The sequence below is a fragment of the Lynx rufus genome, unplaced genomic scaffold, assembly GCF_022079265.1.
Source record: "Lynx rufus isolate CCGP_SWC_20201006 ecotype Redwood Valley unplaced genomic scaffold, mLynRuf1.p SCAF_13, whole genome shotgun sequence".
Lineage (NCBI taxonomy): Eukaryota > Metazoa > Chordata > Mammalia > Carnivora > Felidae > Lynx > Lynx rufus.
In genome coordinates this window covers 38,599,932-38,615,259 of record NW_025814827.1, presented here as the reverse complement: position 1 = coordinate 38,615,259, position 15,328 = coordinate 38,599,932, and positions in this window count along the sequence as shown.

Below are 15,328 nucleotides of genomic sequence, written 5' to 3'. Positions count from 1 at the left end.
TATCCTTTAAATATCAAAGCTAAGACAAAATTTGAAGCATTTCATATGGAAATATTTCTTAAAATATATTAGGAACTTTTTGTCTTCTTATACAGAATATACTGAACGTAATTTTTGTGGCATCGAATTTATATAAGGTAATTATCATGGATGTAAATTATAATTTTCTATAATGTATTAATGATCTACGAAATATTGTGGGGTTTGATTAGAGAGTGGCTGTTTGCTCCAACACTAAATGGCCCCAGCTGGGAATATGGTTCAAGCTATGTCTGTTTCTATATCTCTCCACATTTCCTTTTGCTACCAATCAGCACATTCTTATGTTCTCAATGTGTCTTCAAACAGCAGTCTTCACCCATTAATCTGTTGTATCTCGTTTGTATCTGTTGTATCTGTTTGTATCTCCAGAGTGGGGCTGGAAGTGGGGACAAAGAAAAACAATTAAATGGCTCTTTTACAGTATAGAAAAAGCAAGTGTAAATATGTTGAGTAAGGACCTGAGGATTTTCCACCTACGCACAAGTTAATGATGATGGATTTCGTGACATTTTGCTTTATCACAGGCATTTTTTTTTGGCCGGTTCAATGTTAGGCACTATCATCTAAGCTTGCTTGCTTGAGAAATAAAATTTCAAATATTTGAGATTTAAATATGATACATTTTGCTGTGATACAGAGTCAGAAATAATAGACCCTTCCTGGCCTGCCAAACAAGATGCATCTCTTCCTATCAGGAAGGGACATAATGCTTTCAGCTTATTGGGATCCGACACTAAACTATGCCTTCTGTAGCACCAATCGCACATCAATTTAGAACTCAGGTGTCTTCTATTATTCACATGGTATTTGGCATGGCATTCTGTACAAAGTACAAAATACCTTTGCCGACTATTTAGTAATGTTATTTATAAACTTATTTAGACTATAGCTCTGTTAAGCTATCATGTGAACTACATGAAATACCCATATTAGACATGTGTTAAGTTTAAAAGTAGAAAGTCAGATTTCTGGTTAGCTCAGTGATCTTCAATGGATATTTTTATGTCTTTTATCATGTTTTCATCATTAACTGTACATTTAGTGAGCATAAAGACATTTAATCTAAGCTTTATGATAACCAAAACTATGGGTTCAACCATTGTAGATTTAGTGAAATGTGTACCAAAAAAAACCCCAAAAAAGTTACAATGCCCTAGTTTCTTTCTGTCTGTGAAACTTGAACTTGTTGGAGCTGTACATGCCACAAATTATAATCACTAATTGTTGAATCTGAACGAGCAGCCAGTTTGTTATCACTAGGAGATAGATGCCCATTCATTGTTTAGCCACACAGGGCTGTGATCCCTGTGAGGTGACAGCACACATGTAATCCCAGGAGGCAGTGCATCTGAGTCAAGGGCATAAGAAACTGGAGTAATCTTGTCTTGGCCACGTAACAGCTGTATGATCCTTCCTTTCTGTACTAAATTCCTCTCTACTTATCTGTGACATAGAGATGGTAATAATACCTACTTCCTGGCATCTTGTTACACTAGCTGTTGTTATTGTTGTATTTCGTTTCAGTGATGGTTTTTAAACAAATCTGGGAAAAGAAACATGATTTTTTTTCTCTGGTTTTTGCTTCTGACACAGAACAGCAAATGTGGTTATTAGATATTGGGTTTTAGAGTGATTCAACCAAGGTGACCAACTTTGCAGAATGACATCTATGGCCTGTGAGGTAAAGCAGTGCAAGCATGCATAATGAGAAACCCCACAAAGAGATGATGAAGTTTTACACCAGAAAACAGACCATTGATTTGGCCAATATAGAGAGCTGTATACTTATGTGCCAATAAAGACACATGTAGGCAGAAGAATATGATGTAAATACAAGTGATCTAGCACTTTTTATTTTATTTTTTATTTTTTAAAAAAATTTTAATGTTTATTTTTGAGAGTGAGAGAGATAGAGCATCAGTGGGGGTGGGGCACAGAGAGATGGAGACACAGAGTCCAAAGCAGGTTCCAGGCTCTGAGCTGTCACCACAGAGCCCGACATGGGGCTCAAAGTCACAAACAGTGAGATCATGACCTGAGCCAAAGTCAGACGCTTAACCAACTGAGCCATCTAGGCGCCCCATGAAAAATAAATATTTTACCACAAATCTAGTGAAACAATTACTGAATTATTCTAAATGAGTTTATGTATTTATGTACGTATGTTTGTATATATGTATGTATGTATGCATTAGAGGGTGTGCGAGCAGAGGACAGGCAGAGAGAGTGGGAGAGAGAGAACCCCAAGCAGGCTCCATGCTGTCATCTAGGCACCCAACTCAGGGCTCGATCCCATGAAGTGTGAGATCATGATCTGAGCTGGAATCAAGAATTAGAGTCTTAACCAACTGAGCCACCCAGCTGCCCCTTGAATTATTCTAAAAATATTGTTAGAACTATTCTTTAAATCAAAACTTATCATTTTAGCAGTGTTAATGTCATATGTTGAGTGCCTTCTTCTTGAATGTTTATTCTTGTTTAATGTTTATAATACCTCTTTTATTATTCCTATATTACAAATGAAGAAATGGAGGCACAAAAGAACTTATTGGGTTGTATTATTATCTAGCTAGTAAATAGTAGAGGCAATATTTGAACCGAGTCAGGTTGTTCTTAGCTATCAAGTAAGGGCAGAATGATTCTGACAGCTATTTTAGCTTAAAATATTAACAGGGATCAGTTTATAGGAATAATACTCAAAAGTGGTAATTGCATTAATTACTCTATAGAACACATAGACTGATCAGCTTGACTCGAATTGTCCTTAAAATGTTTCTCAACATCATCAAATATAGAAGAATTCAAATATATAGAATAATTCAAATATAGAAGCATTCAAAGCATTTTTTGTGTTGTTATTGAAGTTCACAGAAATTGTACCACGAAATATATATAGCCACAAATTCTAGACAAAGAATCATGATACCTCCAGAAGATTATCTTTTGGATGACTTCTATGTAGCATCTACACCAGTCATGCCAGATCTTAGGTTGATGCGTTCATCTTTTTAGCCTGCTGTAATAAACTTCCATAGACCGAGTGGCCTGCAAAATACAGGCATTTATTTCTCACATTTATGGAGCCTAAAAGTCTGAGACCAGGGGGCCAGCATAGCTGACATTTGCACACTGCCAGCTTACTGTACCCTCACAGGGTAGAGAGCAGAGAGGAGAAGCAAGCTCTCTATTGACTATTTATTTATTTATTTTAAAAAAAAATTTTAGTGTTTATTTATTTTTGAGGGAGAGACAGAGCATGAGCAAGAGGGGGGCAGAGAGAGAGAGGAGACACAGAATCTGAAACAGGCTCCAGGCTCTGAGCTGTTAGCACAGAGCCTGATGCGGGGCTTGAACTCACGAATCGTGATATTATGACGTGAGCCGAAATCTGACACTTAACGGACGGAGCCACCCAGGCACCCCTTTTTATTATTTTTTTTGATGTTTATTTATTTCTGAGAGAGACACAGAGCACGAGCAGGGGAGGGGCAGAAAGAGGGAGACACAGAATCCAAAACAGGCTCTAGGCTCCGAGCTGTCAGCACAGAGCCCAACGTGGAGCTGGAACTCATGAACCGCAAGACCATGACCTGGGCCAAAGTAGGACACTTAACCAACGGAGCCACCCAGGTGCCCCTCTACTGACTCTTATCAGGGCCCTAATCCTGTTCACAAGGGCTCCACCCTCATGACCTCATCTAATCCTAATTACTTCCCAAGACTCCACATCCTAAAGCCATCATGGGGGGTGGGGGTGGAGGAAGATATCATCATACAATTTTGGGGGGAACACATTCAGTCCATAACAATTGAGTATAGCTATTATCCATTCAATTAGATCTTAATTCTAACTGTCCCATAAAAAGACCAAATTCCATGGCATTATTAGAGTAAATCACCTATGTGAAAGCATTTTGAAAGCAACCACTCTACAATTAGTTTTAACATTAATTTGAACCCCTGTTTTCCTTGACTGTGTACTCTATAGGAAAAGGTGGCTGAGTTTTAATTTAAAGCTTCCATATCTGCCCATTTAGATGCTTTGGGACTCCAGATCCATCAAATCTCTGTTAGGAAATGTTTATCCTTCTGTTGAGTGAAGCATACAGTGTGCCATCCGATAGCACAAGCTTTGATGATGGTGTGTGGGCTTGAGATCTCGAGACAATAAGAGGTATTCTTGTCTGGTACTCTGTAAATTACAGTAAGCTCCTTGAGAGTAAGAACTAGGTCTTATTTAACTATCCACTGTCAGCATCAAGCCATGATAGACACAGTAAATGTTTGTAGATTTGAATTCTTTGGGGGTGACTCTTAGGTGTGGTGGTAGCAAGGAAGGAGAGAAACTATATGCCAAATACTGTGTCCCAGCCTGGTCACTGCTAGAGCTTTCATTCTTGTATTCTGCACAGGGTAGAGGCTAAGAGATTCAGTTTGGGTTCAGGGTAAGGTGTTTATGCTCCAGAAGCATAAAAAGGCTATAGGTCACTATCTGAATGGGGGCAACTGGGGGGCAGTGGGCTAGGTAAATAATCCCAGTAGTTCTTTACATGTATCCTCAGATTCTCCTACCCCAGACCCTCGGCAACATGGGGCAAAGAAGGATTAAGGTTTATCAAGTCTCAAGGAATATGAAGGAAGGATGTCAGAGCTGTACAAAATAAATGGGAATAATAAAATTCCAATCTTCACTATTAGTATTTCTATCAATAATAGTACTTTCCATTTCTCCATTTGAATTTCTATTAAAGATGTATATGTTTAAATTAATAGGAGTTCTAGTTCTTAATTATGTATTAATACACTCCCTGTGACATAATTTTGTTTTTGCTCTTTGTCTCATACACACAGTATTTTATGGTGCTATAAAAATCTGTACTATGGATGTACACAGTGAAGTCTAGATTACTTAAGGTCAAATTCTATTCTTAGTCCTATAAGTGTTTAGAAAATTGAGATGAAAGAGGCTGAAATTTTGGATTTGATATCACTCAGCAATACCTTGCAACGAAATAAACTTTCCTTTGTGAAGTCCAAAAGTAAACACTCATATCTGAATCTTACACTGAATCTGATATCAGAGTAACACTTAGACTGGGCTTGAGGCTGGAGAGGAGGGAAAAAGAGAAACTTCTTTATACACAGACTGTAACACTCTAGCATTTCACGCATTTCTAGGAAGCCTTATTTAATCTACCTTGTCATGTGCTGACATTTAATAAACACCTCATTCCTTTCCAGGTATTTTTAACAGTAAATCCCTGGCCAGTCACCAGTATTGAAATGACCAAATAGCTTCTCTCTTGAAAAGTAAGGTTAATGGGAAGAATTTCTATTTTAGTATGATTTTCTTCATTCTGTCAACTGTATACATGTGCACATCTGCAATGCACAGTGTTTGCTAGGAGGTAAACGTATTTTTTTGTCACAGTAATGATGCTTCTATGATATTATGCATATAGTTCCATTTGAATGACACATAATTCATGACTCTCTTTCTTTGGTTAATATTTTCATGAGGATTTTTTCCTCCCAGACCACTGCAAAATGTGCCTCCCTGTGCCTAGCACACATCCTCAAAGAATGCTAACACTTTACAAATTTGCTGGCTAATGTATAATCTGCAGAGAATATCCGCCTCATCTGACAAACACCATCTCAGCTCAGGAAGCCACGTTCAATCCGTCTATCAGATCTGACACTGGTGGTATCCACACAGCCCTTCCCAGCACACACCCTGCCTTTAAAGGCCTTCCCATCCCTGTTATTGGTCTCACAGATGATAGAGTATGACACTCCATAAACAATGAGCTAGGCCTTTTGTAGGCTGCTTTGCTTTTCTTGGCTTCAAACTGCCACTGAATGTCAAATCAATTTGGCTCTCATTAGAACAGCTTTATATGTGCAAATGTATTTGGGTCTGGTTGCCACTTTTTTTTCCCTACTTTTTTTCTCCTTTCTATTCCTCCTCTTCTCTTGAAGATGATGTAATTTTTCTCTAATCCATGCCAACACCTGTTTCTTTAAAAGAGAGAGAAGAGAGAAAAAAAAAAGAGAGAGAAAAGAGAAGAGTGAGAAAAAATGTTCAGTGTGCTGCTCTTTATCACAATCAGCACGAACACCAGGCTGCCACATTATGGCTCAAGTTTCCCCAGAACAAAGAGAAAAGGCCTTGTTGCCATGATATTGTACATCATGGGGGCCCAGATAAAGTCAGGAGTCTATGGAAACCTTGGTTCCCGATGTCTGGAGAGACGGCTGTCGAGATAGAGCAAGGTGTGTAAGCTGGTTTTATTGATAAGTCATGAAGCCGGCAATAAATCTGATGCTGTGCTTAAGGAAGTGGGAGCCAGAGCACCATGTTTGATGGAAGACTGTTTTCCTCTTGAGTTGGGAGAAACAGAGGGCTACTCCTTAGAGGAGAGCACAGACTGAAAGAGGCACGGGAAGCTGAGCGATGAACAGACAGCTGGAAAGAGACAGATAGACACACAAACTAGAGTCTGACCAGTGTGTGGTTTTTTAATGTTTATTTACTTTTGAGAGAGAGAGAGAGAGAGAGAGAGAGAGAGAGAGAGACTGGGGGAGCGGCAGAGAGAAAGAGGGAGACAGAGGATCCAAAGTGGGCTCTATGCTGACAGCAGTGAGCTCAATGTGGGGCTCAAATTCACAAACCACAAGATCACAACGTGAGCAGAAGTTGGAAGCTCAATTGACTGAGTGGCCCAGGAGCCCCTGACTGGTGTTTTTATGTTGATGTGTATACACTTTTCAGTTTATGTGAGAGTGTTTTCACCCTGATACTTGGACTTTGAGGCCTTTGATTCAAGTAAGTCATTTTACTACTGAAAAGAAAATATACAAGTATCTGCCTTTTATTTAATTTTTTTAATTTTTTAAACACTTGCTTATTTTTTGAGAGGGAGAGCGAGTGGGGGAGGATCAGAGAGAGAGGGAGACACAGAATCTGAAGCAGGCTCCAGGCTCTGAACTGTCAGCACAGGGCCCAACATGGGGCTCGAACTCACGGACTGCGAGATCATGACCTGAGCCGAAGTCAGACGCTTAACCGACTGAGCCACCCAGGCGCCCCTGTATCTGCCTTTTAAAGAAATGTGTGCCCCTGGAGCTTTGACTTAACTGCTACAATTCTTGTTGAATTTACTGATGCAAGAGAAATATGAAGTTGGGTGAGTTGAATCTAAATTCATAAACTAGGTAATTACTATAATTCTCAATATTGTGTGATACACCTGAGAAATTCAGGTGTTTGAGAATGCACAACTGTGTATGTGTTTACATACATATTTATTCATTTATTGAGCACCTATTAAATGCACTGTTTCCAGGTGCATTGGGTGCATCCATGTATAAAATTCAAAATAATCCCTGACTTTATGGAATTTATGTTCTTTCTAGTGGACTCACAGACAATAATGAGCCTAAGAACTAATTGAAATATAAAGTCTATTAAAAAGTGATAAATGTTACCGAAACAAAAAAAGCATAGTAGGGTAAAGAAGATTGAGAACACTTGTTCATGTTTGGTCACAATTTTTGATAGAGGAATCAGGGTAGATATCATTGAGACGGTGACTTTTGAACAAAAGCTTGAAGGAGGTAAGAGAGAGAGAGAGCTGTCTGTAAATCTGGGGAAGAAGCCACCAGCCAGAGGGAACAGACAGTGCAAAGACTGATTTGCATGCAGGAATAGAACACATGAAGGGCAATGTGGCCAGAGAACATGAGCCAGGGAGAAAACAGTAAGTGGGTCCATTGGAGAGATAATGGAGGTGGGTCCAGGTAATGAATATAATGCCCTGTAGGCCAAAGGAAAGCCAAAGATTTTGTACTTTGAGCAAAATGGGGATTTATTGGAGGATTTTGAGGAGAGGAATTATATGATATATGTGCCATGCATTTGTTTCCACAACAGCATGTTCGCTCAGATTGTAACCAGTTTGGAGTTTGTAGACTTTCTCAGGAAGTCTGATATATGAAAAAGAGTTAGGGCAAGGCACTTTAGGCATTTTGTGGGCTTTTAGAAGGGACTGTTAACAAGAATGAAAACCAAAACCACATCAAAAGAACTCTCTTAGGGTGTCAAAACCAAAATCTGGTGGGTAAACTATCAGAGAAGTAACTGGGGAAATTAGAAGTAATGACCTATTTATGATCCTAGAAGTGGGAGCACGGAATTTGTGTAGATTAAAGGAAATTAAAGTAAAAGTAATCTTCCTGTGCAGCAGACATTACAATTAGACAGACTTAAGTTTATACCCCAGCTATGTTACAATCAATCTGTGTGGTGTCAGACGAGCTAATTAGTATCTTTGAACCTTTGCTTCCTCATTGTAGAATGGGAATAATAATAACAGCTTTCTGTACAGTTGTTTTGAGGGTTAAATTATATATGCTATGTGTGCTTGGCATAAAGTATATGCGCAACACATTGTAGTTTTCTTCCTCTGTATCCTCCGTGGAATTCATACTCAACACACATTTTCAAATTATTTGAGAGATGTTAGTGACTGAGTTGAGCAGTGGGGGAGGAAAGCATAATGAAATGGAAGATGTCTGATTAAATTTGACTCCCACATTAGCCCAGGAAGGTGATACATAAGGACTCACTCATCTACACACTTCTAGGCATCCCAAACCCTAAAGGTCACGATGCAAATCCAGGGTACTAGAGGGACATAAAAAAAAGGAGGGGCTTCTTTTGGTGGCTATTTTGCCCGTTCATAGACTGCTGCAGATTAAACTCAGCAAATATTTGTTAAAACCAATGTGGGTACTGAGGTAGAAAAAAGCATTGTGCTTACCCTTCAGAAGCTTCTGGTCTGGGGGAGGCGTTCCCAGTTGGATGGGATTATGTGATTCTTTCTCCTTAAACATAGAGTTTCAACTCATTAAGGTTTTCATAAGCTGAATAAGAATACTATCTACTCTTTTTAGAAATATTCCTTTTGTTTGCTTGTTTGACAGGCAGTCACTATTATGTGAACAAGCAGGTATGGAAGGATGGGCAGAAACATTTCTGTTGTTAAATCAATTCACAACTGCAGAGTTATTCTCCAGAAGATTATTTTTCCAAGTTTAGGGTAGCTATACTCAAGGGTTGTGTTTGGGTGGCAGGGGGCAAGAGTTAAGAAACTTATTCTGTCACTGACATTAAGGAGCAAAATACTTTAATTCATGAATTTCCTGGCAGATAAAATCCCAGATCCTCTCAGAATTGCTTTAATACACTGAAGAGGAAAATGAAGTAAAACTTTTAAGCCCTGAAGATTCTTAAAAATAGTCTTTAAAGGATAGAAAAAAAGAACAGAAAAATTCCTTTAAATTCCTGGGTCCCATAAATGAGATTTTAGTAGTGGCAAGTAAAACATATTGATTGGCACCAAAGTATAAGATCTTTGTCACCATCTGTTTCCTGATTGTGTCAGCAAGTATTTTTTCCCCACGAGAGTGTGAGAATACACCATAGCCTAAAAGTATCAAAGTGTCAATTATGCACCACATTTAAAAGTTGGAAGCCCAGTTCATGAAAGTCAGTGACAAAAGTCCTGATTCCTGTTTCTTCCTAAAGTGAAATCCTTGCACTTCATTCATTTTGCAACCTACAAAAAGACCGATGGCTCCAGGGCTCAAAGGGGGTGGGCAGAGAATGAGGGGAGAAAAGTCATCTTCAATGAATATTTATTGAAATCCTCCCCCATGCAAGTCACTTTGCTAAGATATGAAGTTATTATGAATGCTATATGCAAATAATTTTTAACAAGTATGGGGTGACAGGGAGGAATAAAGAAAGGAAAGAGGGACCAGAAGGAAAGAAGTAGGAAGAGAAGAAGAATGGGTAAACAGGCAAATGTTTGGGAGTCTGGGCTAGAAAAATGAAAACAAGAGACACTGATGGAAATAGTTGAAAAATTAGGCCATGAACAGTGGGTGTTGGAAAGGATGGGAATCCTCGGAAAGATAAAAATCCAGCATTTTCAGGCTGAACTAGAGATTATCTTCACCTCTCTTCTCTTTTATCTAGTAATTTTCCTGTTCTTTAAATTTGACTCATGATATCCCTTTTTTGTTTTTGGTTTTGTTTTTTTCTCTGTTATGCTCACTGCTATTTGGTAATTGCAGCTGGTGGTTAACTATGCTGGCTTTCTTTGAATTCCTGCACATGTCATTTGGGGTTCTGGGTAGAGAGAAGAATTTCCTTCTTCTATCGGCTTTGATTATTTTTTTTGCCTATCGCCAATATTTGGTGGGATTATCAGTCTCTACACATTCTCTTACCCAAGAGTGTTGCAGTAATGTGTTGAGGCCATTTCTGCACTACTGGAGGAAAGACTCCTGCTTAGGTCAGACAGTCAGAGATACCATTTGTCTGCTCAGGAGTTTCTTCCTTTTGCGGTAAATCCTGAGAAGTTGGTTCTCTGGGTTGGCAAAAATCTTTTCTTTATTTTGGAGATGGGAGTCTGGGGATCCCACAGCACACTCAATGGTCTTAAAAGATAAATTGAGCATATAAAATTTTTAAAGAATTTATTTAAGCAAATATTGATTTGCATCAGGCAGTGTCAACCCAGAAGTGGCAAAGATCACTCAGCCAATAGGAGCTAGAGGAAAGATTTATATAGAAAAGGTATGGAAGTAAAAAAAGGAAATTATTTGATTGGCTATAGCTTAAAACCTAGTTGGCTATGATTGGTTGTCCTTAATTTTTGATTTTATAACCTCAAGACTTGTACATGTTTAGATTTTGGTTTGTTTGCATAGGGCTGCCATAGCGTTTCAGCCTAATGACTATCTTTTAGTTTGTAACATCACAACACAAGGATTTGTGTTCTAACCAAGAGGTGTGGAGACTATTATAGAAATAGTGTCTTGACTGGAACAATCAAAACAATCAAAACACAGAACAAAGGCATGCCACTCTGCTCCTTTGTGCTCACTGGGGCCGACTTGTGTTGTGGGAGGGTCACTTTACCTGGTGGAAGAACCAGCTGGGCATTGCAACCAGCCACGCCCTCAATTAAAGTCTGGGGCTTCGGATGTACAAGTAGAATAAATGTCTAAATTCTCTGTTCAGGTTTAACTAAATAGAGTATTAGAGCCTGCCAGATGGGTCTCTTGGCACTCTCTCAAATCATATATAGACATAATTAAAGTTACAGTTGTTTGTGTGGGTCTGGGAACTATGGGATACTTTAAGTATTGCGAGTTTGATTTGTGTTTAAACACACAAATCAAAGAGAGAACCCTTTTGTCAGAGAAATTTCAGATAAAGTATCACAACCACCAGAAAACATGATCACTTATTCATTTATTCAGCAGAACTTAAACTAAGTGTCTACTATTTTCAGGATGCCATAAAAAGCACTGATATATTAAATAGGTTTCTTGAGAACTTGTATTTCCCTGAGAGAGAAAAAATAAGTCCAAAAATTAATAAAAACAACATTGTATTGTAATAATGCTACAAAAGAAAAAAGAATCTCGACAGAGTGAGCAATAGGGACATTGGTGTAAGGAGGTAAAAGCAAATGCACCTGAACTGATAACAAACTGAGGAAAATGTAAAATATTTTTTCCCAAATATTTTCAAAGGCATGCCATTGCCTTCTTAATAGACGATTCGAACCTAGAATCAATGATCCGACAACATCCTACCTTTTTGTCTTTATCTTTCATGACCTATTGCATAGTACTGTTCTTGGAACAAATGGGACTACTCATATACACCCTGTGCTTTCCTAACCCAATGTCTGCACTCATTTTTCCTTTGGCCCAGCAGATACTTTCAGGACTATTTCATGCTCTGATCCTCTTGTATTCAAGGTCCAGCCCTAATGTCACCTCCTTCAGTCCTTCTATCCTGGTCTCTGAGCCCCTTCTTTCTACCTCATGCATTTATAATTTTTTTATTATCCCTGTTTTATATGTTTGAATACAATTTTTTAATTTATTTATTTATTTTGAGAGATAAAGAGAGTGAGTGTACAAATGGGGAGGGGCAGAGAGAGATTAGGAGAGGGAGAGAATCCTAAGCAATCTCCGCACTTTCAGCATAGAGCCCGACACAAGGCTTGAACTCATGAACCCTGAGATCATGACCTGATTCTAAACTAAGAGTCCGATGCTTAACTGATTGAACCAGCCAGGCTCTCCTACACTTGAATACAAATTTTAAGTTCGCACCTCTTATTTCTCTTTTTAATCTAAGAAGTCCGTTAGTGTGATGTCTTGTGTGATAATAGTAAATTGAGCCTGTTGTCTTCTAGGTGTTCAGTAAATATTTTTTGAAAAAAATAAATTAGGTCCAACCAGCAGAAAGCTTGGCAGATTGAAATCACAGAAATTTTATATCTGAGTCACAGACATGGTATTAAACTGGGTTTTCCCCAAAACAAATCTTATGACAAGGATTGAATATAAGGAGGTTTTTATTTGTTTGTTTTTGTTTTTGTTTTTGTTTTTGTTTTTGAAGATTACATTAGAAAGCATTATGAGTGAGCAAACAAGAGGTGAAAGAAAGGGAAGCCAATAAAGAGTTTATTATATTGATGAGTGGGTTTTCACAGTGGGCAACTGGGGCTCAGTCTCACTGGGGAACTCTGTATGAAATATGATTCAAAGTTTTCCCTCTGAAGGGAGAAGAAGGGTGAGGAACCATCCTTCGGTTAAAGATTGCTCATGGGATGTTTAGCATTAAGTTTACCCTAATTTTGTCTATTTGTTATCATTTGGTGTCCATGACTGTTGTGCTCATTTTTCAAGATCTGTGCTGGAAAGATGCTAACTGAAAATTTAGGAGTCTGTTTTACTATGAGCGGTGGGGCTCTAAGAATGATCCCAAGGTTGTGCATGAGCCTTGTGCTCTCTGATTTAATTTTTTTGCTTTATATTTCCAAAACAATTCTCTAAAGGGGTTATATATCCTACCAGGGGTTACAGAGCCTGTTAGACTCCCTAAAGAGAGCGACTGAAGGTAAACCTTCCTCAACTGACACAGCTTTAAGAACATGGATTTGAGATAGTGCTTATATGAATGTGACAATAGTGCTTAAAGAAGAGGTAGTATTGTCATGGTGGGCCTCCTTGAAATTCTGGGAGTTCCAGCCCAAAGCCCTGGGACCAGGAATTCTGCAGGTGTTAGAGCTCTCCCCTACTGCACTCAGTGTCTATAAAAGAAATTATGTTCAAGTCCTGTTTTTGTTCCTGGAAAGGAAGCATTTGAACCTTGAAGAGCATGCGTGGATGAGATGCTTTAGGATGGGCAGATGTCCATCACATAACTTCTGAGATATCCCACAGAGAGCCTAGGACCATCACAGTAGATGTTATTCACACTGTTATGCTGATCCAGCCTTCCTAAAGGATGAGTACTTCAAGGCTTCTGAAGGGATCATGGGAAACATTGAGCATAGCAAGGCTATTATGGTGCTGATTACATTTCAATAAGAAAGTCTCCAGCTGTGAATGGCAATAAAAGAAATTGTTGTAGATAACCTTAGCAAAGACAACTGCCTCTAGTTTTAAAATATATTGATCATGGCTTGAGTCAAAGGAGTTCTGCTTAACAAAGAATTCTGGAAGTTCTAGCTGCCTGCAAATAAGGCATGGCCCATGAGATGCTAACTTTTGATTGATAAAGATTATAAGAGACTAGGAAAAGCCTTCCGCAGAATGAGATTTTGGGGAAGGCTCACCCAGAGTCAGGGGCTTAGCTGTGAAGGTAGCATCAGAAAGCAGTCACAGATGATGTATACCCCTTTACCCCTACTGGATCCCAAATTGCAAAGGAAGAAAAATTGATAATTCAGAAACATGATAGCATTGTCAAAAATACATGAAGTCAGCTGCATGAATTGTGAGACAAGTCATTGTTGTATGTGTTCGTTGGCTATGTACAACTATGATCATTGTTTCCATCAAGATAGGGAATAAAAATACAGAGAAGCTATGAAATCTGCATGAAATTGGACTCTTTACTAGTTATTAATGACCTAGAGATAAGAGAAAAAGTTGTCACCCGGGTGTCTCCTAAGTTCTACCACCCTCAGAGTTGATGTTTTGTGCCTGTATCTTAGCCCTTAGCTTTTTACTGTCTCATTCACTCATAGCTACAATTCAAGAGAAGATATTTTGGGAGGCCTAGGTTTTTGTTTTTTGTTGTTTTTTTTTTTTGCCTATTTTTCACATTGGCTGAGTGGCACTTACTATAAAATACTGCTTTACTTCATGCTTTTTCTTCATATTTATGGCCAACCCACATTTGCTGATGGCTTCCTCATGGAGACATGCATAACCCAGAAGATAAATTCGATTTTTCAAAGCTTTATCCACAGACCAGGTCTACTCTTTTCATGCCTCCTTTCTTTTCTAAAGCTTTCAAAATGAAAAAGAGAAGAAACATGACCCATACTCTAAGTCTTTTGTAAATTTTATTTTTCAAATGATCATACAGTAAAATTGAATTTTTTGGTGTAAAGTTCAGTGAATTTTAACACGTGGATAGATTTATGTAACAACCACTACAATCAGGATGGAGACAGTTCTATCACCCCCAACAGCTTCCTGTACTATTTCTTTATAGTTGCCCCCTCCCTTGGCAGCCACTAATCTGTTCTCTATAACTATAGCTTTGTCTTTTTGAAAATGTCATATGGGTGGAATGTTATATTGTGAGATTGATGATCTGGATAGAATAGATAATAAAAGGCAGTGAAAGGTACATTCTAGATTGTGTGACATAGAAAACTGGTAGAAAAGTTTAATTAAGGCAATATTGTTGGACTAGGGTTGGTCAGAACATGCTTCATGGAAGAGGTCAAGTGTAGAGGTTGGGTCTCAGAGAAGTACAGAATTTGTATTAATGGCAAAAACAGGGAATAGCATTTCAGAGAGCAGTGAATGATATTAAAGTGTAGTTAAGGAAGTAAGGAGACCAGTGTGATTAGATAGGAAGAATCCAGGCATCTTTGTAGGCTCGTAAAAGGGAAAGCCACATAAACAAAGAAGTGCTATTTAAAGATTAATTAGGCAGAAGTGTATGAGATGTGTCAGCTGGCATATAATATTTGGAAGATAAAGATGATGGTTGAAGCCTCAAGAGCTCCATGAAGGAGAGAAAGCAGAGGCAGTTAGCATAGGGTCAAAGAAAAGTTGAGTGATAGCTGAGGGAGGGGGAAGGAGACCTTTAGAAGACTTAAACAAGAAATAGAGACAGAGCAATTGCAGAAGTTAGATGAGAACCAAATCTAATAAGAGAGGCAGGTAA